We start from the raw sequence: 25,858 nt of genomic DNA on the forward strand, positions 1-25,858 counted from the left end.
TTAAAAAAATTCTCGTCAAAATTTAAATTATTTTTATAAATAATAAAATTCTTCTTCAAAATTCAGTTATTTTCAAAAATTGTTATAAAATTCTTCTTCAAAATTCACTTATTTTCAAAAATTTTAATAAAATTCTTGGCAAAATTTCAATTATTTTCAAAAACTTTTCTCAATTCAATCAAATATTTTACAGAGATACAATTATTTTTAATACATTTTTAATCTAATTTCTCGAAAAATGAAATTATTCTCAAAAATTTTATTAAAATTTGTCAAAAGAATTTTAATTACTTAAAAATTTGTTGATAAAATTCTTTGAGAGTTCAATATTAAGAAACATTCAATTATTCAATAAATTAATTATTTGCATTTTATTTGTATTTAAATAATTGAATTTTCGTACAATTTTCTAATAAAAATTGATTTAAATATGCATTTCAGTTAAAATTTTAGATAATAATTGAATATTAAACTCTTTAAATTTGAATTAGTAAAAATGGTTTCTAATTTGAATTAGTGACTGACTTTTTGCTTTGGAATTACAATTAGCAGATTTTACTAATAAATAATCGTTTCTACTAATTTAATAGTTAATTTATAATTTAATTTTAGAAATAATATTGAATTTTGAAAAGGTTTCAAATTATAATCTTTGAAAGTTTGAATTTTTTATACTTTTAACTGAAAATTGTGTAGATTTAATTTTTTTAAAAAGTTTGATGGAACTTTTGAAATTAAATGAAGTTTTTATTTTCTAATATATATTTGATTGAAAAATTTCCGAATAATTGATGAAATTTCGTAAAATTGAATTGTAAACAAAAGAATTTGAAAATTTTCCAAAAAAATTGTTAAAAAGTTATTAAAAATAATTAATTTAAAGAAGATTTTTAGGTAAAAAATGTTAAAAAATAATTGAATTGAAATGATAAAAATAAATTTTATTATGAAGTTACAGTAACAATATTCTTATAATATAAATTATAAAATAATTATTTTATCAGTCGGTCATCTTTAATTATTATAAAACATGAAGACATCGATTGTTCCGAGTCGAAGACTCGGAGTTATCAATTTCTTCATGTTTTATAACAATTTTTTTTAAATTGTTTAATTTCAAATAGGTAATAATAATCATTAAATATTTATTTAAAAAAGAAATAGAATATTTTTCTGAGTAATAATTTTTAAACTGAATCAAAATATTCTTTAGAGTGAGTGAATGAATTAATTAATTCACGTACTACTGAATGTGCTTAATTTATTATTTAAAATAATTATACTTTAAAAGTTGCTCGATTATTTAGAATATTCAAAGGCCAACTTGACATAAAATTGATCAGTATATCGTTATAAAATTGAAAATTAATCAAATTTACATGTTCAAGTAGATTTTAATTAACTGGTGCAATAGAGCGTTTTAACAAATATTTATTACAATAGAATTGTTGTCCAGCTAGAGTTTATTGTTGAGTCATTTTTTGTATATATTTAGTGATGTTGAAACCAATTTAACTGCTATTATTATTTAATGCTTGCTGCATTGTTCTCTATAGTTGTAAAACAATATGTGTTTATAAGTTTCATTGTATTTTAAAAACCAAACTTCTACTCAATGAAAATTAAAATGTAAATAAATTTTAATAATAATTAGTATAATAATAAGAATAATGAAAATAATAAGAACAATCAAAATTTAATGAAATAAAATTTATAAGTCTTAAAATAAATATTTCTATTTTTTCTCACAAAATAATAATCAGTGTTTTTTAAAAAAAATTTCCAAAATCCCGGTCAAAATCAAAATTCACTGTTATTTCACGGTTTTTCCCGGTCTAAAAAAATTGCCTGTCATTTCTCGGTTTTCCCGGTCCAGCGGCCACTCTGCTTGTTAGATTAGAAAAATTTTTGAATCACAAAAAATTTTAATTTTTGTATAAATTTATAGAAATTTCCCTGACTTTGAATGAAATTCCCTCACATTCTCTGACTTTCCCTGACCGCTATACACCCTGCTTTCAATTAATTTTATTAAAATTTTTGATAATAATAAAATTCTTTTGAAGAATTTAATTGACATTATATATTTTGAAAATAATTTAATCCTTCGCAGAATTTATTTTAAATCGTATTAAAAATAATTGAATTCTAATAAAGAATTTTATAAATTTTTTTAAAAATAATTTAATGCTTTGGAAGGAATTTTATTAAAATTTTTCAAAATAATCGAATTGTTTTTCTTAAATAATTAAATTATTTCAAAGAATTTTTTTTTTTTGTTAAGGGGAGACTTTGACTATGTACATTTTTAACTATATCAAGAAAAAGATTTAAATCTTCCATAAAATTATTTTTCTTGTAATTTTTTGAGAGGAAATCAATGGTCAAAAAATATTCTGACCCTTTTTGAATTTTTATTTTTCTTTAAAGTTGATAGATTTTAAAATCCATCCTTAATTTTGTAGAAAATATGTTTTTGTTTTCACAAAAAAAATTATGGTATAAATAATTGATTTTTCTAATTTTTGAAGCATTTTTTTGAAAAAAAAATTGTCTTTAGATAGAAAATGCTCTGAAATACCGTTTTGTTATACAATTTTTAATATGGAAATTCAGTTGTTTATTTTTCTAACTAAAATCAGGGTTGCCACGCTTTTGCTCTTTTCAAATTCCCTGACTTTTCCAGGTTTTCCAGGTTAAAAAACAGAATTTTTCCAGGTTTTTAATACGAAAATTATTCGAAAATATCAATAACTTCATTTTTTAATAAATATTTATTATTTACAATTTACAATTTTTTATTGTTTACAATTTAATTTTATGAAATGTCGATTATTCTAACATTCCTCAATTAAATATATTAGACATAAAAAACTTTAAATAATGAAAGAAAAATTCCATTAAACTTTTTGAAAAAAATTAATGCTACAGAATTCTTAATTAAAAGTATGAAAAGTTTAAATTTTCAAAGATTTTAATTTTAAACCTTTTGAAAATTCAATTATGTTTCTAAAAATCCACGCTATAGTGCTTTCAATATTCAATTATAATCTAAAATTTTAACTAAAATTCATTTTTAAATCGATTTTTATTAGAAAATACTACGAGAATTCAATTATTTAACTACAAAAATAAATATTTTATTAAATAATTCAATGTTTCTTAAAATTGAATTTTCATAAAGAATTTTATCAACAAAATTTTTAAATAATTTAATTCTCCTGACAAATTTTGATAAAATGTTTAAGAATAATTTCATATTTCGAGAAATTTGATGAAAATTGTATTAAAAATAATTGAAATTCTGCCAAGAATTTTATTGTAATTTTTAAAAATAGTTGAATTTCGAAGAGGAATTTTATTTTTTATAAAGATAATTGAAATCTTGACGACAATTCTTGTAAATTTTTGAACGTAATTGGATTTCTGCGAAGAATTATAATACTTTTAAAAATAATTGAATTCTTGAGACGAATTTTATTAAGATTTCTTTTTAAATAATTGAATTCTTTTGTGAAATTTTATTATAATAGTAGACATTAAAAATAATTGAATTTTGACAAATTTTTGAAATTAATCAAATTTCTACAAAGAATTTTATGAAAATTATTTTGAAAAAAATTGAATTGTTACAAACTAATTTTATTATTTATGAAAATAATTCAATTTTTTGAAGAAATTTAATTAAAAATATATTGAAAATAATACTTAAATTGCAATAAATAAATTGTAGTAAAAGTTTTTAAAATACTTGATTTTCTTTGCTGAATTTTAATAAAAATTTTAAGAATAATTACATTTTTCGAGGAATTCCATTAAAATTGTATTAAAAATTAAAAATAATTGAAAGTCTACGATGAATTTTATTATGTATTTATGAAAATAATTGAATCCCTGTAAAACATGTTATTATTTATGAATATTATTATTGTTCATATTTATTTATGAAATTCTAGTCAAAAATTAAAAAAATTTCCAAATACCAGAAACTTAAATAATAATTACGAGCAAAAATTTTTTTCTTCCGTAGAGATTTTCATATGGCGATGACACAACAATTTTTCAATTTAAAATTAAAATTTTGTTAAAAATCTTTAAAAACAGACGAAATTCCAGAAATTTTTTTACATTTCATTTCCAGGTTTTCCATACCCTTTTCTAAATTCCATACCTTTTCCAGATTTTTCAGGATTTCCAGGCTCTGTGGCAACCATGCTTTATTGTTTATGAAAATAATTAAATTCCTACTAAAAAGAATTTTATTATTTAGAAAAATAATTGAATTATATTGCGAAGAAATTTATAAAAAAATTTGTAAATAATTGAATTACTGTGAAATTTTTATTATTTTATGAAAATAATACATAGATATTGAAAATCATTAAATTGAGGAGAATTTTTGAAAATAGTTTAAACTTCCCCAAGAATTAAAAGTTTTTGAAAATAATTGAATTTCGGAGAAGAATTTTATTATTTATAAAGATAATTAAAATTTTGACAAGAATTTTTAAAAATTTCTCAACAGAATTGAATTTTGAGAATAATTGAATTTCTGCAACATTTGTAATTTCTCTAAAATTCTCCAAATTATATTGTATATAATTTACGAACTTTTTGTCCTTTTTTAATCAAATTACGGTCTTTACGGACCTTTTTTCAGCCGGTAAGTCTCTTCCCGTGTAGAAATTTCCCCATTTGTCCCTATCTCTAGTAGGGACCTCGCTAGATTCTGACTAGAATCTCTAGTCTAGAAAAACTAGTCGGGCTTCAATCAAATTCTAGTTAGATAATTCAGACTGGAAAAAACTCACTAGGACCTTATCGATTTCAAACTAGACAAACTAGTGTACAAGTATGACATACATAAATTATCTTTCTATAGATATAAATAATTCAGATTAATAGATAGAAAAACTTACTAGCATTATTTATTAAAAAATTTTGCATATTATTTAATTATTTAATTTTTTAACATTTTTTAAACAAAATTTTAAATATTGTAGAATATTTTTACAAAAAATTCCAATAAAGCAATTTTATTAAATAAAAATCTTTTATTTAATATGTAAATTAAAAGAATAAAACATAAATAAATATTAATTATGTGGGTATAACTAATTTTTATTACCTAAATATTGTAATATTATTCGTAAAAATAATTTTTTTTTAAAAAGATATGTATGTGCAATTATACTTTAAAATGTTTTTCACAATTAATGCAAGTATTTAATAATAATTAAAAAGATGCTATAATATTATAATTACAATAATAAATTGAATAATATAATTATAATAATTATAGTAAATATAAAAAGCACTGCAATTAGTAATGTTTAATTTTTCAATAATGTCATAATTAATTATTATTAACTATCATTAGGAATGCAGAGTTAAATAAGAGTGATGAATAATAACTCCCTAAAATTCAAAATATTATGAATTACTTATATCTATAACGTTATTGAAAAATTAAACATAACTAATTTATTACATTACTTTTTATATTTTTATATTTACTATAATTGTTTTAATAAATAATATATTACAATATTTAGTTAATAAAAATTAATTATATCCACATAATTAATATTTATTTATGGTTTATTCTTTTTTAATTTACTTAATAAATAAAAGATTTTGTTTAAATAATTAAAAAATTAAGTAATCAAATAATATGCAAACTTTTTTAATAAATAATGCTTGTAAGAATCATCTAACTAGAATTAGATTGGAACCCGACTAGTTTTTCTCGACTAGAGATTCTAGTCAGAATCTAGCGAGAGCCCTACTAGAGATAGGGACAAATGGCGGAATTTCCAAGCGGGATGTACTTTAAGCGGAAGTCCATCCAACCTATCATGGCCGAGAGGTATGTGTATCCGTCTGGTGTCCCCAAGGTCCAAGGTTCGAACCCTCATAGGCACGAGATTTTTCGTGTGCAACAATCATTAATAATGTTAATATGAATGGAGAATTCAATTATAAATAAGTTAAGTTGAAAAATAATAATTTTTAAAACCGGTAGAAGTGAACTAGAACTTCTAGTCGGGGCCCTATCAACTAGAGCGTGACAAAATCGACTAGAACCCCACCAGTTTCTCTAGTTGGAGCCCTTTTTCAAATGGGGTAAACTGGTGAGGTCCCCACTAGAACCCGACCACCATTTCTACACGGGTTCTTAATTCTGTAAAATTTCTAAAATTTCTAAAGATATATTCAAAAAAAATTTAATTTAATTTTTTTCAACTTTTCAAAGATTTTATTAGGAACACGAAGTAAACATAAAAGTAGACTAAAAACAAATCGATTTTGGATAAAGGTATTGCATATGACATAAATATTATTTTTACAAATGTGACGGCTCTTAAATCTCATCATAAGTTTGTTACTGACAGTTCACGATTCTTGTACAGCTACTTAAGGAGAGAGAAATATATATATATAGATAATATCTTTCCCATCGTAAACATCGCTAGGATGGCATTAGTTTAATAGTTTTCTCGGCGAGTTTTCATTGTGATGAAATATATTAAAGAGCGATGCCAACAACAAAAGAGTAACTTTCTTTCAAGTGCTTTTCATGTACTGATGATGGAAAAGTGTGCTTTAATAAGGGTTTTATACAAGAAAAAAGGAAAATTGTTTCAAAAAAAAAATTCTCTCAGCAGATCACGGCTAATCGTTATCTGGAGAAAGAGAGAGAGAGAGAGAGTAAAGTTGAATTTCCGAGAAGTTGGCGACAATATAAATCATGAGAAAAACGCCGAGAAAGCCAGATCGCGTGATATGTGGAAAAGGCACTGAAGCGAATATTTGGACCACGTTTAAGATCATGCAATTTGTGAGTGTGTGAGTGTGCAGGAGGGGGGAGGGAACTTCTTTTATATACATATATATATATGTATATAATAATGCAAGTGAACAGGACACAGTATGCAATTTCTTCTTATACTCTGGACCCCCCAAGATTCAAGATGTTATGCACATATTTGAAACGATTCAATAAACTATGCCAACGTAAAATATGCGGGGAGTTATAAATTTTATTCTTGTACATAAATCGCCCACTTTCTGCCCTCGATCAATACAAAAACCAAGAAAATATATAGGGATCTAAAAGCATGCACAAGTTTTTAGATTAAGTTTTATGCGATATTTGATACACTTTGTGTTTGAGTCTCAAACTTGTCTCTTGAATTTGATTTCCCTCTTCTGCGTTTCAAAAATAATTCATTTCTTATTCCAAAAATACTTTTTTTTTCCTTTTCTTTCTTTTTTCTTCCATTTTTTTCCCATTTCAATGAAAAATGTTTTTTTTTTTTTAATTTATAAAGTAGAATGCACGAATTTTTTGTAAAGAAGTAACAAAAATATGGTCATTCGTTTGAACGTTCTAGACTTTAGAAAAAAATTTTTCTACTTTCAAAGAAAATATTTAAGAAATTTATAGAAAAAAAAGAAAAAATTTATAAAAAGAAAAGAAAGAGAGAAAGAAAAGAAGAAATTTGTATGAAGAAAAGAAAGAAAAAGGAAAAGAACAAGAAATTTATATACATTTGTTTCACTTTTTTCTCATAACAATTGCACTCGATAATTAATTTTAAAAAAGTATCAGAAAGTAGCTTTCAAACTAAAAAAAGTAGTGAAAAAAGTAGCTATCGAAAAATTAAACCTGACGACCAAAAAAACTCGTTTTACACATTTCACAAAACTGACAAAAATTCTATTCTATATTTTATTTTCCTATGACTTTATCCTAATTTTCATCAAAAATATTTACTTCTTTCTTATCCTACTGCTAATAAATTAAATTCCTGCAACGAATTTTATTATTAATAGAAGAATTTAAATATTTATAAAAATAATTTAATTCTCGCGAAGAATTTAAAAAAAATTTTTAAATAATTGATTTCTTTCGACTTATTTTTAAGCAAATTCTAATTTCAATAATTGAATTCCTGAGATATTTTTATTATTCATGACAAATATTTATTGAATTCTTACGAAGATTTTTACAAAAAAAATTTTTAAACAATTGAATTCTGTTTGGAAATTTTATGAAAATAGTGTATATTGAAAATCATTGAATTGCGAAAAGTTTTTAAAAATAATTAAATTTCACAAAGAATTCTATTAAAATTTTTGACAATAATGAATTCTTCTGAACGATTTTATTAGAATTTTTAAAAATAATTGAATTTCCAAGTAGAAATTTATTACTTTTACAAATAATTAAATTCTTGTGATGAATATTATTATTTATGAAAATAATTGAGTTTTGCAAAGAATTTTATTAAAACACCTCAAAATAATTGAATTTTCGAGAATAATTTTGATACTTATCGACATAATTGAATTCTTTCAAAGAATTAGTTATGTACCTCAATAATTGATTTCTCGGGAAGAATTTTTTAAAAATCTAAAAGAATAATTAAAATATTTCAAAAAAATTTTATTAAAATTGTATTTAAAATAATTGATTTTTTTCGAACAATTTTATTAAAACATTTGAAAATAATTGAATTCCTGTGAAAAATTCTAAAATTGTAAATAATTGGTTTTTTCGAGAAATTGAAATTAAATTTTTAAGAATAATTACATTTTTTTTATCAATTCCTGTAAAATTGTATTAAAAATAATTAAAATCCTGCAATTAATTTTATTATCTATGAAAATAATTGAATACTTACAAAGAATTTTATTATAATTTTCAAAAATAATTCAATTGCTGAGAAAAATTTTATTATTTATAAAAATAATTGAATTATTGCGGAAAATTTTATTAAAACGTTTAAAAAAAATTAAATTTCTTTGAAAGATTTTGTTATTTTTGAAAATAATTGAATTCTTCATAAAAATTTTATAAACATTGTTTTAAATAAATGATTTCTTTCGACTAATTTTATACAAATTCTAATTTAAATAACTGAATTCCTGAAAAATTTTAAATATTCAAGAAGAATTCAAGAAAAGAATTGAATTTTTACGAAGATTTTGAAAAAAAATTTTATAAATAATTGAATTTTACAAAGAATTCAATTAAAATTTTTGACAATAATTGAATGTCTATGTGGCATTTTATTAAATTTTTGACAATAATTGAATGTCTGTGTGGCATTTTATTAAATTTTTTTAAAAATAATTGAATTATTAAAAAGCACTTTAGTATTTATGAAAATAATACAATTCAATTCTTGTGAACTTCTTTTATTAGAATTTTTTTAAATAATTGAATTTTAAAGAAAAAATTTATTACTTTTAAAAATAATTGAATTCTTGTGGAAAATTTTATTTGTGAAAATAATTGTATTTTTAGATTAATTAATTTGAAATAGTATTAAAAATAATTGAAATTCTTCGATGAGTCTTATTATTTATAAAAATAATTCAATTCTTGTTTAGAATTTTATCAAAAATTTTTGTTTAATAATTGTATTTCCATGAAAAATGTTTTTATTAGTGAAAGTAATTGAATTTCGAATATTTTTTGAAAATAATTGAATTGTTTTGAAGAATTTGATTATAATTTTTGAGAATAGTTTTTTAATATCTAGTATTAGCGAATGTAAAGTAGTGGAAATTCTAAAAAAAAACAGAAATAGTAGCTTTTAGTGGCTGAAATCTAAAAAAGTATCCAAATAGTAGCATAACATAAAAAAAGTAATAAATAGTTGGTTTTAGTAGATGAGTGCGAAGCCTTTGTACATTATTACCGCAAGCATAAAAAAGTACCTACGATTTCAGAAATAAATTATAAATTAAGAAATCGAAAAAGTTTCCCCTTTGAAGAATAATTTGAAGCTTTAATTTGATATTCAAATTTCAAACTGAAGAACACTAACACATTGAGGGACAAAGTCATATCAATGAGCCAAACTATTCCAAACAATGCTTAGTCGAATTTAGTTGAAACTTTATTCCAATGGAATTCGCCTTTACGTTCGAGCTACTTTGTAACGCATTGTTACAATCCACATAGCACATGTATATAACTATACATGTTAGTTAAAGAGAAAACGTGATTCAATAATAATCTTTTCAACCCATTTGCCTGAAAAATCAAAAAGTTGTTTTCTTTCCCGAAGACAAAGATTATAATATTCCATTATCAATGAATAAACAGAAGGAAAACAACTAACTAACAACGGAGAAAAACATAAAATTTCTTATTTAAATAAATTCAAGGAACTATATTCTATAAGAATCCTTCAATATTGCATTATTGAATTCGTATTATTCTCTCGAATGGAGAATTAATAATTCAAAATGTTTTTTTTTTCTTCCTTCTTCTTCTTTTTTTTTTGTTAGAGAAAAGAAACTTCTCAACTATAACTTTCCCTGTTATCATAATTTACCGTTATTGCATAAAGACAGAAGTTTTCTCATATTAAAATAAATCGATTCGCCCCATTAATGTAGATAGTGATTTTAAGTTGAAAATGATGATGTACGGTTATTAAACAAAGACAAATATTTTCAATGTACACAATTCTTTTCATACACTTGGAATGTGGAAAAAAATTTACTTGATTCAAATAACCGATTACTTGTCTATTATCAAAATAAATGTTTACTTGAATCAAACAAGTTTTACTCAAATCAAATTGTACTCGAAATACATTGTATTTGAACGAACAATTTCAGTGAATAAGCCCGAATACTGTTAAATTGATTTAAATAAAAATAAAAAAATAATAATTTGTTTTCAGTGTATAAACACAGTAAATCGTGAGGTATTAAAATGTGTTGCAGATTAAATTAACACCAAAAAAGAGTCGAATAATCAATTTTGGTAATATTTTTTACAATCAATGAAATTTTAGTTCATTAAATTTTTTTATAACTATAAAACATGAAGATGTCGATAACTCCGAGTCTTCGACTCGGAATGATCGATTTCTTCATATTTTATAATAATTAAAGATGACCAAGTAATAAAATCATTATTTTATATTATAAGAATATTATTCTTCTTTAAAAATATTTTCATTACTTCAATTCAATTATTATTTTCAAAAATTATTAACTACAATTTTACTTTATATCAATTATTTTTAATAATTTTCGAAAAAATTCTTTTGCAATTTTCAAATCCATTTGTTTAAAATATTCAATTTCACCGAAATTTCAATTATTCCTAAATTCTTTAATTAAATGCATATTAGAAAATAAAACCTTCAAATAATATAAAAGAAAATTCAATTGAACTTTTTCAAAAAAATTAATTTCAAAATTCAATTATTTCTAAAAAATTCACGCTATAAGTATTGCTTTTAATATTCAATTATAATCTAAAATTTTAACTGAAATTCATTTTTATAAAATGAAAATCAATTTTTATTATAAAATTCTACAAGAATTTAATTATTTAAATGCAAAAGTAAATAATTTATTGAATAATTGAATGTTTCTCAAAATTCAATTCTCATAAAGAATTTTATTAACAAATTTTTAAATAATTGAATTCTTTTGTCGAATTTTATTAAAACTTGCATGAACATAATTACTTTTTTCAAGGAATTCAATTATGATTGCATGAAAAATAATTGAAATTCTGTGATGAATTTTATTATTAGTAAAAATAGTTGAATCTTTAAGAAGAATTTGATTACTCTTGAAAATAATTGAATTTCTCCAATAATTTATAACTTCTCTAAAATTAAATTTTTTTTTCTAGTGTTTTTAACTAAAACTCTTCAATAAATCCATTATTTTTAATAATTTTTAAAAAAATTCTTTGAGAATTTTCAAATTCATTCGTTAACAATTCAATATTACAAAATTTCAATTATTCGGAAATTCTGCAATTAAATATATATTAAAAATAAAAACTTGAAATAATTTTAATAAAAATCCTATTAAACGTTTAAAAAGAATTAATTCTACAGAATTGTTTGTCAAAAATATGAAAAATTAAGAATTTCAATGATTTTAATTTTAAACTTTTTCAAAATTTAATTATTTCTAAAAATCCACGTTATAATGCTTTTAATATTTAATATTATAGTCTAAAATTTGAACTAAAATTCATTTTTAAAACCATTTTTATTAGTAAATTCTACGAGAATTCAATTATTTAAATATAAAGTCAAAGATAAATCATTTATTAATTTCATGTTTCTTGAAATTAAGTTCTCATAAAAAATGTTATTAGCAAATTTTTTAAGTCATTAAATTCTTTGGACGAATTTTAATAAAATTTTTAAGAATAATTACATTTTTCGAGGAATTCGATTAAAATTGCATTAAAAATAATTGAAATTCTGCAATGAGTTTTATTATTTATGAAAATAATTAAATTCCTAAAAGAATGTTATTATTTATAAAAATAATTGAATCCCTGTAAAAATGTTATTATTTATGAAAATAATTGAATTATTGCGAAGAAATTTATAAAAAAATTTGTAAATAATTGAATTCCTTTAAAAATTTTTATTATTTATGAAAATAATTGAATCCCTGCAAAAATGTTTTTATTTATTAAAATAATTGATTTATTGCGAAGAAATTTATAAAAAAATTTGTAAATAATTGAATTCCTTTAAAAATTTTTATTATTTATGAAAATAATTGAATCCTTGTAAAAAAGTTATTATTTGTTAAAATAATTGATTTACTGCGAAGAAATTTATAAAAAAATTTGTAAATAATTGAATTCCTGTAAAAATTTTATTATTTATGAAAATAATTGAATGTTTGCGTAGAATTTTATTCAAATTTTTTTAATAATGTAATTCTTTTGGAAAATTTTATTGAAATAGTAGATATTAAAAATCATTGAATTTTAGAAAACTTTTGAAAATAATTGAAATTTTGACAAGAATTTGATTAAAATTTTGTAAAATAATTGAATATCAGAGAAGAATTTTATTATTTATAAAGAGAATTGAAATTTTAACGAAAATTTTTTAAAAATTTTGAACAAAATTTGAATTTAGTAACTATGTTACTAAGTTAGTTACTAAGTTAGTTAGTAAGTTAGTAACTAACTTACTATTCTCTCTGGAGAAGCTAAATTCGTTGAATTTTTCCAAATCGTTGACTTTGGTGTTTTATTTAAAGTAAAATTTCATTCGTAGTTAAAAATAACACCAAAATAGATTATTTTAATCCTTTCTGGTGTTAATTTAATCCTAGAGGGATTAAACTGTTGCAGATTATTTTAATCCATCTGGTGTTATTTTAACACGTCACGTTTTACTGTGAAAATAATTATTATACAGAACGAAATTAAAGTACTATAAATTAGAAATTAATAAATTATCAATGATTTTATATTATCTTTCTTCGAAAATCTAAACCACATTCACGTATATGAAAATATTTGCAATAATACATATATAGATAAAATTCGAAGTACTTATATATTAAAGGAATCAATAAGAGTGTCACATATGTGATAATTTGTCCCTGTACGTGGTCCAGCAGAATTCTAGATGGTATGCAATCTCGCTCAATTTGGTACGGCCAATTCATTAAGAACGTTGCGAGATATCCTAGCAAATGCAAATAGTTGTGTTATTCAGCTCTATAATATTCTAGCTTGTGTTACAAACCCTCTTCCTAGTTAAGATTGCAACAGATAGTTACCTGCATTTTAATTAAAAATTACTCAAAACTTTCAGTTATGTTAAACATATTCATCCCCCCAAGACATTTACTAATGTGATTGTTCATAAATCTCCCTAACAAAAAATGTGTCGTCAAACATTTTTTTCTTCCCTCTTGCTAAATTTTATTATTTTAAAATAAAATGTAATAAAAATTAACCTCATTATTTTAACTATCTTTTACAAAAAAATTTTTTAGTATCGTGTCTAATAGATTTATTATGAATTTATTAAAAATTTCTTTATTTCAAGCAGTGCTGTAAATTCTTATTTTATTATTATAATTATAATTATTATTGGCAAAGTAAATATAAATTTATTGAAATTATTATTATTAATATGATCATTAGTATTATTGTTATTATTTTATTATTTATTATTATCCAGCTATGTAATAGTATACAGTGGATTGTAAATAAATTTCATTCTCTTCTATATTCTATTAGTTTATTGGAAAAATAAATACGAATATTAATTATTACAGAGTTCGGATCGACTTTAAGACATAGAAAAAGTCGCTTTAGTCCATAAATAATTATATTTAACTCAAAAAAATACTTAAATGAATCTAATAATCGGTTTCATCGTTGAGGTACAGTTTTTCTAAAACATATTTTCTAATTTTTTATTTTCTAAAAATTTTTTTTCTACTAAAGGTGAATTTCTAAAAAACTTTTTTCTAATGAAGGTGATTTTCTAATTTTCTTTCTACAAATAAAAATCATTATTTAAAAATTACTTTTTCCAATAAAGGTAAATATAAATATATTAGGTATATATTAGGTAAATATATATATTAGAAATCATAACATTTAGAAAAACTTTCTTTATAAATCAAAACTTTTTAGAAAAACTATTTTTATAGAAAACCGATTTCAGTAGAAATCGGTTTTTTAGACAAAAAGGATTAGAAAATATTTTTTTAGAAAAAGAGACCGCCTGCCCAGTTTAATTATTATTTATTTAAAAATTTATTTTCTAATTTATTATTTTCTTATTATTTAAAAAAAATTTTAATAAAATTTTACGCAAACATTTAATTATTTTCGATAAATAATAAAAATTTCACAGGAATTCAATTATTTACAAATTTTTTATAAATTTCTTCGCAAATAATTTCATTATTTTCATAAATAATAAAACTTTTTTTTAAACAATTCAATTATTTTCATAAAAAGTAATTCGTAAAAGAAAGAAAAAAATTAAAGAAAGTGTTAAACCAAAAAGTAATTATAAAATAAAATACACATTTTAATGATAAAGTATAAAGTAATAAGCAGAAATTAGTAATAATAATTAATCCTAGTAAAGTAAAAATTCATCAGCAAATTAATAAATTAACATTTTCTTAATTACTCTCTCAATAAATCAAAAATTTAATAAACCAGTAATTTCAACAGTTGATTTCAAGTAATAATAGGTATTGAATATTAAAACATTGTTTTTTTTTCTTTTTTCAATTATATACATATATACACATTATACTATACAAAAGCTCTCGACAATGAATTTCGATAGTCGCGTTAGTAGCTCGAACGCAACAGGTGTAATTGTATCACAACGTTTTTAATGTAAATCGAATTCTTCTTTCACCACGTTGTAATGAACTAGAAAATAAACTCAACTTTTAATAAAGCCTCGACAAAGTTCAGACCGAATTTAATTTCAAGCAATTTTTTCCCGTCACCATTTAAAAAAAAAGAAGTTGGGAAAAAATTAACAAAAAAATACTTGTTCAATTTAAAAAGATTAAACTATTTAATTTTTTTTTGTCATTATTAGTTATTAATAAAAATTAATAATTATTTTATTTTTGTCTAGAAAAAAAGTACATTCTCTTTTTCTAGACAAAAAAAATCCACTCAATCAAAATTTAATTAATCTAATTAAGGTAACGTTTTAACAAACTTTAAATTATATTTCTGAACATATACAATATAACTTTTTCTACGCAGACGTTTATTAAATAGTTTGCAAAATTATTCAGATAATTAACAATGAGCCAAAAACATAAATTCCTCGTATTTACGAAAATCTCATTTTTAACAAATTATTATTTAATTGTAAATTAATTATGATAGTAATATATTACTAATATGTTAGTAATTTGTTTTTATTTATTGCTTTCAGATTTTTTTTTTTGAAAAATAATTATAAACTAAAAGCCACATTAAAAATATTTTATTAATTATAAAAAAAAAATATTAAAAAAAATAAAAAATAATTTAATATTATTAATTATTTATTTTTTTTTTTTTAATTTTATTTATTTTATTAACGTTGCTTCGCAACACTTTTGATTCGTTTTTGTCTCAATTTGATATCCTTAGAAAAACTGAATATTATTTTACTATTTATTTTCATTATGAAAATAATTTTTTTGAAGACATTAATTTTATTTATTTATTCTTAATTAAGAATTTTAATTCCAATTTTGAAAAAAGAAGCAAATAAAAAGATATGAAAGAATTGTAAATTTTTCCCAAAAAAAAATAAATAAAAGAAGAATGTCAATCTAATTTTGGATAAACATATTCAAAATTTAATTCTCTATATTATTGCCTGATAAAAAGTGTGAAAATTATTACAATATTAAATTAGTCAGGAATTTATAAAAATCGCACTGCTCACTTAAAGGTTCTTCTATTTGACTTTACTCTAATACAATTTTGCATGACTGTGCATATTCATGAATGCATATATATATATGTATACATATATATACATATATATACATATGTTTTAGTAATTGAATTAGCGGTTGCGAAAATGGAATTTGTTCATTTTCCCCTTATGGATAACAGAAATGTGAGAAATTCAAGGCTATACTCCCATAGAGACACCATATATGATGAAAACAAAAAATAAAATATTAACTCTTTCCCAATTTATTTTCAAATTTATAAATATTTGTTCAAAAGAATAATTCATTTTATATATACTTCAATCCGGCCATATATTATTGTTATTGAAATGAATTTTCAACTCTTATAAACTCTTTCATCGCAATATGAGATTAATAACAATAATGGACAAATGGAAGAAATAATAAAAAAAAAATAAACTAAAATGTTAATAATTGATTTTCTACTTTAAAACTAAATTTTAATAATAAATTTATGCTTTAATAATAATTTTCGTTCTTTTAATAATCGTTTCGCTTAATTTAACATCGTTTAAAAATATCTGATTGACGTTAATAACTTCACTAATTGATAACTAATTGTAAATTTAATTTTAATTGTTAATTAAATCCTTTTTATTGCTCATTAGTAATTAACTTATTAATTAATTATTCATTTTATAATTAGTTTTTTTTAATTATATTTAGTATTATTTTTTTATTTTTGTTTGTTTATAAATTAATTATAAAAATTAAATTAAATAAAAATATAAATTAATATTTTTATTTATTATTATTTATTCCCTTTTTATTTACTATTTATTTATTTTTAATCATTATTATTTATTTATTTATTTCTATTTATTTTCATTTTTTTTTTATTTATTTATTACATTCTCATTTTTATTTACTTTCATTTATTTTTTATTTATTTTCATTTAGTTTTTATTTATTTATTTTCATTTGTTTATTATTTATCATTAATTTTTTATTATTATTACTTAGAATCGTAAAATTGCACTCACGAATATTTTGTACATTATTCGATTTCAAAAGCATATTCCACTGTTTTAAAGTGAAACAAGCGGGACAATTAAAATTTTCAATTAAATCAGTAATAATTTATAATACATGAAATCAAATATTTTTCAAAAGAAGAAAAAACAAATGAACTTCCTTCACTGCAATTATTTCCTCAATTCAATTAAATTTAATCCCAATTCTTTTATTCATTTCTAAAAAAATTAAATTCGAGTGAAAAACTTTTCAATAACAACAATATTAACAATAATAATAATAATAATAATAATAATATATTTTTTATTCTATAAAAATAGTAATAATAATATGTATAATTATAATTAAATTTAATTTAAGAAAAACAGTACATATATTTTTTTAGTTAACAAATAAATAAATAAATTTGTCGAATTAATAATTAGTTAATTAATAGAAAATCCCGAAGTTTGTATATATTATGTAGACACATAAATGCGCATACTAGTTGTTGGTGATATTGATGCGTAAGCTTTATTGACTAGATTCCCACAATCTCTGGCTTATAAAATAAGCACTAGGCTCTCGCTGTTAAAGGCAGCCTTAAATCCACTTACGTGTCCAACGCAGAGAAACCATAAACCTCATCAAAGATAGGATATCCTTTCTCTAACCAAAAAGTATGCATAATTCACTGTATCAACGTATATACACAATTTCAATAATAAAATATATTAAAAGCCACACAAAAAAAAAACAAAAAAAAAAAGAAACCACATCAATTTTAGAAAGCAAAAAATGCCAACTACTAAAAAAGCTTTCAATCATATGTGTATAATTTTTTACTTAAAAAAAAACTCTTCTCCCAACACATTTCTATATTATTATTCAAATACAAAAAAGAGTCTGAAAGTCGGAAAAAGAATAAAAAGTTTTAAAAAAATAAAAAACTTCGCCTTATTAAATTCTATCAGAAAATGGAGAGAGAGAAACAATTTTTTAATTTTGTTCGTTCTTTGAATCAATATATAATAAACTATTTTTTGATAATAATTATAATTTTTCATAATTTTATTATTATTTATGACAGAATTTAAATATTTATAAAAATAATTTAATTCTTCCGAAAAATTTTAAAAAAAATTTTAAATAATTGATTTCTTTCGACTAATTTTATGCAAATTCTAATTTAAATAATTGAATTCCTGAGAAATTTTGAATATTCATGAAAAGAATTGAATTTTTACGAAGATTTTTACAAAAAAATTTTAAATAATTGAATTCTGTTTAAAAATTTTATGAAAATAGTAGATATTGAAAATCATTGAATTGTGAAAAATTTTTTTAAGTAATTAAATTTTACAAAGAATTAAATTAAAATTTTTGACAATAATTGAATGTCTGTGTGGCATTTTATTAAATTTTTTTTAAATAATTGAATTATTATTAAAAGCATTATATTATTTATGAAAATAATAGAATTCAATTCTTGTGAACGATTTTATTTGAATTTTTTTTAAATTATTGAATTTCGAAGAAAAGATTTATTACTTTTAAAAATAATTAAATTTTTGTGATATGAATATTGTTATTTTTGAAAATAATTGAATTTTGCAAACAATTTTATTAAAATGCCTCAAAATAATTGAATTTTCGGGAATAATTTTGTTATTTATCGACATCATTGAATTCTTTCGTAGGATTATTTTTGTAAATAATTTAATTCTTCTATAAAGAATTTTGAAAAAACATTTTTTTAAATAATTGATTTTTTCGAGGAATTGAAACTAAATTTTTAAGATAATTACATTTCTCGTGCAATTCCGGTAAAATTGTATTAAAAATAATTGAAATCCTGCAATGAATTTTAATTATTTATGAAAATAATTGAATAGTTACTAAGAATTTTATTAAAATTTTCAAAAATAATTGAATTCCTGAGAATTTTATTAAAATTTTTTTAAAAATAATTGAATTCCTAAAAGGTAATTTAATTATTTATGAAAATAATTGAATTCATGCTAACGATTTTAATAGAATTTTTTAAAACAATTGAATTTCCAAGAAGAAATTTTTTACTTCTAAAAATAATTGAATTCTTGTGATGAATATTTCTATTTATGAAAGTAATTGAATTTTCTAAATAATTTTATTAAAATATAAAAGAATAATTGAATTATTTTTAAAAAAATTAATTAAAATTGTATTTAAAAGAATTAATTTCTTTCGGTCAATTTTATTAAAATACTTGAAAATAATTGAATTTCTGTGGAAAATTCTAGTAATTTTATAAGTAATTGAATAGCGTTGTGCAAAATTTTATTAAAATGTTTGAAAAGAATTGAATCTCTGTAAAGTTTTTATTATTTTTAAAAATAATTGAATTCTTCAAAGAATTTTACAAACATTGTTTTAAATAATAAATTTTTTCGAAATATAATAAATATTATGTAAAATTTTATTTTAAATAATTGAATTCTTGTGATGAATATTGTTATTTATGAAAATAATTGAATTTTGCAAAGATTTATATTAAAATTCATCAAAATAATTGAATTTTCGAGAATGATTTTGTTATTTATGGACATAATTGAAAACTTTCGAAGAATTATTTATGTAAATAATTGAATTCTTGGGAAGAAATTTATAAAAATCTAAAAGAATAATTCTATTATTTCAAAAATATTTAAATTTTTTTAAATATTTAAATATTTAAATATTTTAATTATGGTATTTTTTATAAATAATTGAATTCTTACAAAGAATTTTAAACGTAAACATTTTTTTTAATAATTGATTTCTTCGAGGAATCGAAATTAAATTTTTAAGAATAATTAAATTTTTTGAGCAATTACTGTAAAATTGTATTAAAAATAATTGAAATCCTGCGATGAATTTCATTGCTTATGAAAATAATTGATTAGTTACAAAGAATTTTATTAAAATTTTCAAAAATAATTGAATTCCTGGGAAAAATTTTATTATTTATGAAAATAATTGAATTCCTGAGAAAAATTTTATTATTTATAAAAATAATTGAATTATTGCAAAAAATTTTATTAAAATGTTTAAAAAGAATTTAATTTCTGAGAAAAATTTTTGTTATTTATGAAAATAATTGAATTGTTCACAAGAATTGTATAAAAATTGTTTTAAATAATAATTTAAATTTATGAAAATACTAAATATTGAAAATAATTGAATCGTTTTAAAGAATTTGATTATAATTTTTGAGAATAGTTTTTTGATTTATCTGACAATTTAAAGTAGTGGAAATTCTAAAAAAACAAAAATATAGTATAATGTAAAAAAAGGTAGTAAATAGTAGGTTTTAGTATATGAGTGCGAAGGCTGCGGTAAATAAATATTAAACGATAAATAAATGACGGTAAACGGTAAATAAATATTAGACGATAAATAAATAATGGCGAACGGTAAATAAATATTAAACGATAAATAAATACCGGTAAATAAATAATAAACGATAAATAAAAAAATGAAAAATCAACAATAAACTTGAGTGTAAACCAATCAGTAAAGTGTGCCGTGAGTTGTGTTATAGCAATGATACCTTTTCAGGTAAATTCAGTGAAAATAGAGAGAAAGAGAGAGAAAAAAAAGTCGAAAATTTATACAATTCACGATTCAGGTCCAGCGCGCCCGATAAGAAGACTCGACAAACGACATCCGCTTTATTTGATTCGCATATCAAAGCAATCTTGTGCAATCTTTCAATTGGCACCCCCTCTAATAAAACTCTCGAGCCTCGTAAATTCGTATCGCTCTCTTCTATATAAATACATATACGCACACTCTCACTCTCTCTCTCTCTCTCTCACTCTCTCTTTTTCTCTCTCGGCAAAAAGTAAAGTGGCGGTAATCGTTTAGCTCTCCAGCCATTCGTTAGGATGAATCCAATTTACGATTCGCATAACAATACAAATGAAGTCACTAGATATTGTTTACGACTTTTGAAATTGTCTCTCGCTCTCTACTGACTGGTCCACTAACATCAAAAACTTTCTGACAAATTCACCCACTAACCTGTGACCCATTATCATTTTTACGATTTTCTTCGGGGAAAAATTGTTATTGTTCAAACTAGAGAACTAACGGAAGTATAGTCATCTCAAAAATAATGGTAATAATAATAATAATAATAATAATAATAATAATAATAATAATTCACAGTTTTTCTGCAGATATCAAATTGAGACAAAAAACGAATGAAAAACGTTGCTTCGCAACATTTTTGATTCGTTTTTTGTCTCAATTTGATATCTGCAAAAATTATGAATCATAATAATACAAATAATAACAATGACAATAATAATGATAATGAAGATACTCTCCAAATTTGAATTAATAAAAATTCTTCCACTAATTTAAATAAAAAATAATAATAATAAAATCATATGCTTTTCTGTTTCTATTATTATCCAACTAATTAAATGATCTTAAAAAGCCCAATCGTAACTTATCTTTCCCCTAATCCAAATTTTATTCGATTATAATTCCGGATTAATTCCTAATTATTATACTAATCCTGACTAATTATCCCAATTAACTACTACTTCATTTCTCATCTTACAATTAATTTCATTATCCTAAATATTATTTTTAAATGATAATTTTTATATTATCATTTCTACATATGATTCCCAAATGTTAAATTCTAAATTTTATTTCCGAACGATTCTAATTTTAATACTCTGATATTAAATTTAAAATTTAATTTATTCAAATTATAGTTTTAATTCTGAATCTAAAAAATTTAATAAGGAAAAAAGAAATTCTTCGACTGATAAATCTTTATGTTAATATTTGAAATTAATATTAATATGGAAAATTAATTGAAATCAATATTTAAAACAAAATTTTCTTTGATTCAAGAGGCAGATTAATCCAACAAAAAATAAATTTGTACTTGTAAAAAAAAGTTTCTTTTCTGGATAAATAATTATTTTTTTGTATAAATAAATTTTTTTATTGTATAAATAAACATTTTTTTTGAATTAATAAACAATTTTTGACATAAATAAATATTTTTTTTACAAATAAAACAATTTTTTATAAAGTAAATACTCTTTTATCTACAAATAAACAGTTTTTTAAATTAATAAAGAATTTTTGGTATAAAAATATTTTTTTTTGTATAAATAAATACTTTTTAGAATAAACAAATATACTTTGTAATAAACTTTTGTAATCAAAAAATAATTTGTGCTATTAAAAGATTCTTTTTTGCATAAGTAAGTACTTTTTGCTATAAAAAAGGTTTTTTAAATTTATAAATACTTTTGGAATTAATAAATACTTTTTAATACAAATAAATACTTTTTTTGTATAAACAAATAGTTTTTAAAGTAATAATTACTTTTGGAATTGACAACTACCTTTTTGCATAAATAAATACTTTTTTTGTACAAAAAATAGTTTTTCAAAGTAATAAATACTTTTTTTATAAATAAATATTAAGTACCTACAAAAGTAATTATTACTGTACATATTTTTAAAAAATTTTAATAAAATTTCACAAAGGAATTCAATTATTTTCTAAAATTTTAATAAATCATTCTAAACAATTCAATTTTTTTTTAAATAGTAAAATCTTTACAAAAATTTAATTATTTTCAAAACAATTTTAATTAAATTTCTCGAAAAAATTGAATTTTAAAAAAAAATTAAATTTAAAAAAAAAATTAAATTTTTTAAAAAAATTTTAATAAATCCTTCCAATAAATTCAATTATTCTTATAAATTCAAATATTTTTAAATATTTCCATAAATTTCAATTATTTCCTAAAATTTTAATAAATTCTTCGAAACAATTCAACTATTTTTATAAATACTAAAATTCTTTGCAGAAATTAAATAATTTTTAATTCAATTTATATAAAATTACACGAAAGAATTTAATTATTTTCAAGAATATCGATCAAATTCAATTTCAACAAGAATTTAAAATTTTCTAAAAATAATTCAATTATTCTCAAAAATATTTTTAAAAATTCTATATAAAAATTAAATTACTTTCAATGCAATTTTTAAATATATTCGTCAAAAAAATTGAAAAAATTCAATTATTTTCAAAAAATAATAAAATTTTTATGCGATGAATTCAATTATTTTGAATATACTTAATTTTAATAAAATTCTTTAAAGAAATTCAATTATTTTCGAAACGACTTTAATTGAATTTCTCGAAAAAATTCCATTATTTTTAAATATTTCTATAAAATTCTTCATAACAATTTAATTATTTCTTAAAATTTTAATAAATTCTTCAAAACATTTCAATTATTTTTATAAATAGTGAAATCCTTTGCAGAAATTCAATTCTTTTGAAAACAATTTTAATAGAATTCTTCGAAAGAATTTAAATTTTCAAATATTAACAGAAAATTCATTTATTTTCTAAAAATTTTAATAAATTCTTCGGAATAATTCAATTATTTTTATAAATAGTAAAATTCTTCGCAAGAATTCAATTATTTTCAATACAATTTTAATAAAATTCTTTTTCATAAAATTCAATTGCTTTCAAAATTTTCAATTAAAATTATTAAAAAAACTCCATTAGTTTAAAAAAAATTCAAAGAAATTCTTCAAAAGAAATTAATTAGGATTTTTAAAAATTTTAATAAAATTTTTCGCGAGAATTCAGTAATTTTTCTAAATAATAAAATTCTTTGAAGGAATTCTATTATTATCAAATTTTTTGATAAAATTCTTTGCAACAATTCGATGATTTTCTGAACATTAATTTTAAAATTGAAAATATTTGAAAAGAAAAATTATAAAAAAAGTTAAGAAACAAAAACGCAAACAACAACTAAATTCAAATTGCGAATAAATTACCGCAACATGTACTTTATTATTATTAATAATTTATATTTATTTGTATTTAAATAAGAAAAAATATTTCCATCTAAATATTAATTTGATAATAGTCGAATCAAAAAACATTTGATTCAAATAAATTTTTTTTTGCCGTTCAATTTGTAAACTAATTAATGCAGTCTCCAAGCATATAGACACTAATAATCCTACTATTAATTTTATGATCCTAAACTCAATTCCAAAATAATCCTAAAATTAGAATCCGAATATTAGATCCTATTTCTCGCTAATCCCAACTATTGTTCTAATTACAGGAATCCAAATTCTGAATGCAGCCAATTCCAAAGCTGAAGTTTGTTAAATTAATTAAATCATAATTTATAGTGAGTTGCGTAAAATCTTTGCAATCCCCATTTCAAGATTACTGTATAAAGGAATATTGGAAATACATTTCAAAGCAAAGTACTGCAGGAACAGTAAAATATCCAACTATATTCTAAACATTTTTAAAATTATTACAGTATTTCAAGGAATATAAATACTATGCTACTAAATAAAAAATACTACACTAAAAAAAAATTTATTTAATTCAAATAAACTGATTATTTGACTGTTATCAATTAAATATTTACTTGAATCAAATTTTATATGAGTCAATTAAATATTTACTTGAATCAAATTTCATTTGAGTCAATTCAATAGTATTTGCTTCAAATGCTGAAATTATTGGTTCAAATACCATTTAATAGACTTAAATAAGAATTATTTGATTCAAGTAAATATTTAATTGACAATAGTCAAGTAATCGGTTATTTGAATCAAATAAATTTTTGAAAACTAGTCCCCTAATTCACAGTTTTCTTGAAAGTATCAAATTGATACTAAAATATTATCAAATTAATGCCAAAAATTTGGTTCCATTTTGAATTTTATACTTATTTTTGGTAACAATTCGTTGCAATTTGATACTTTAAAGTTAAAAGTGTTTTTAATTTTTTCTAAAAACATTTGCATTCAGCCTCATAATTTAGAGAGCAAATAAAAAATAAGAAAAATCAATTTTTAGAAAAGAAAAATAGGCAATACGAATTAAAAACTTTTGGGAAAGAAGAAAAATACAAATAAAGAGAATTGTAAAGTGTAATCTCGAGAAAAACAAATTTTTACGAAAGAAAAATACAAAACAGAAAATAATGATTCTAATAAATAAAAGATTTAAAAAAAGAAAAAATATTATTATATTGTTATTGCAAAAATAAAAATATAAATACAATATATAGATTTATAAAGTTGTACAAACATAAATTGAGTAAAGTTTTAGACATTCGTATCCGAAGCAGAAAATTTCGAAGCGCAGCATCGTCGAGGAAGGATTGCTTCCTCAGGATGTAGCCCTATATGAACCTATGATTTCATCAAATAGTGTGCTGTTTCAGTTTGATGGAACATCAAATACAGTCTCTCCCAGGTAAATGCTTGAATGTAACTACTTCCTCTCACTATTTCTCTACACCTATGTGTACTCGCAAGTCTCTCGAAGCACATACTAATATCTAAGTTTCTACAAAGCACAGCTGAAAGCTTCTAAAATCTAAATGGAAGCTGAGAGAGGAAACACCTAAATTTAGGGTGTGTTTGACTAACCTTAATCTTTATCACGACTGTATACGTTTATTTTATATATATATATCAAATAATAAATTCCAAATTTAACCAAATTTTCAATCTTGTGCCTAAAATCCCTTTATTCAAACGGAATATCTATTTTTCACGAAAAGCATTAGTT

General features: G+C 20.7%; 1 protein-coding gene and 1 long non-coding RNA gene across 3 annotated transcripts in view; one reads left to right on the plus strand and one right to left on the minus strand.

Moving 5' to 3' along the window:
- The window catches only part of LOC122510228 (protein Diedel-like), a 128,576-nt gene extending 104,042 nt beyond the window's left edge, over nt 1–24,534 (plus strand). Inside the window, exon 2 of the mRNA XM_043624709.1 lies at nt 24,387–24,534. The gene's annotated coding sequence lies outside the window, so the exon portion shown is untranslated. The remainder of the gene's footprint in view (nt 1–24,386) is intronic.
- Nucleotides 1–25,858, minus strand: part of LOC122510229 — a 75,317-nt gene that overhangs the window by 28,661 nt on the left and 20,798 nt on the right. The window lies entirely within an intron of this gene.

This window comes from Leptopilina heterotoma, unplaced genomic scaffold, assembly GCF_015476425.1.
Source record: "Leptopilina heterotoma isolate Lh14 unplaced genomic scaffold, ASM1547642v1 Lhet_68, whole genome shotgun sequence".
NCBI classification, from domain to species: domain Eukaryota; kingdom Metazoa; phylum Arthropoda; class Insecta; order Hymenoptera; family Figitidae; genus Leptopilina; species Leptopilina heterotoma.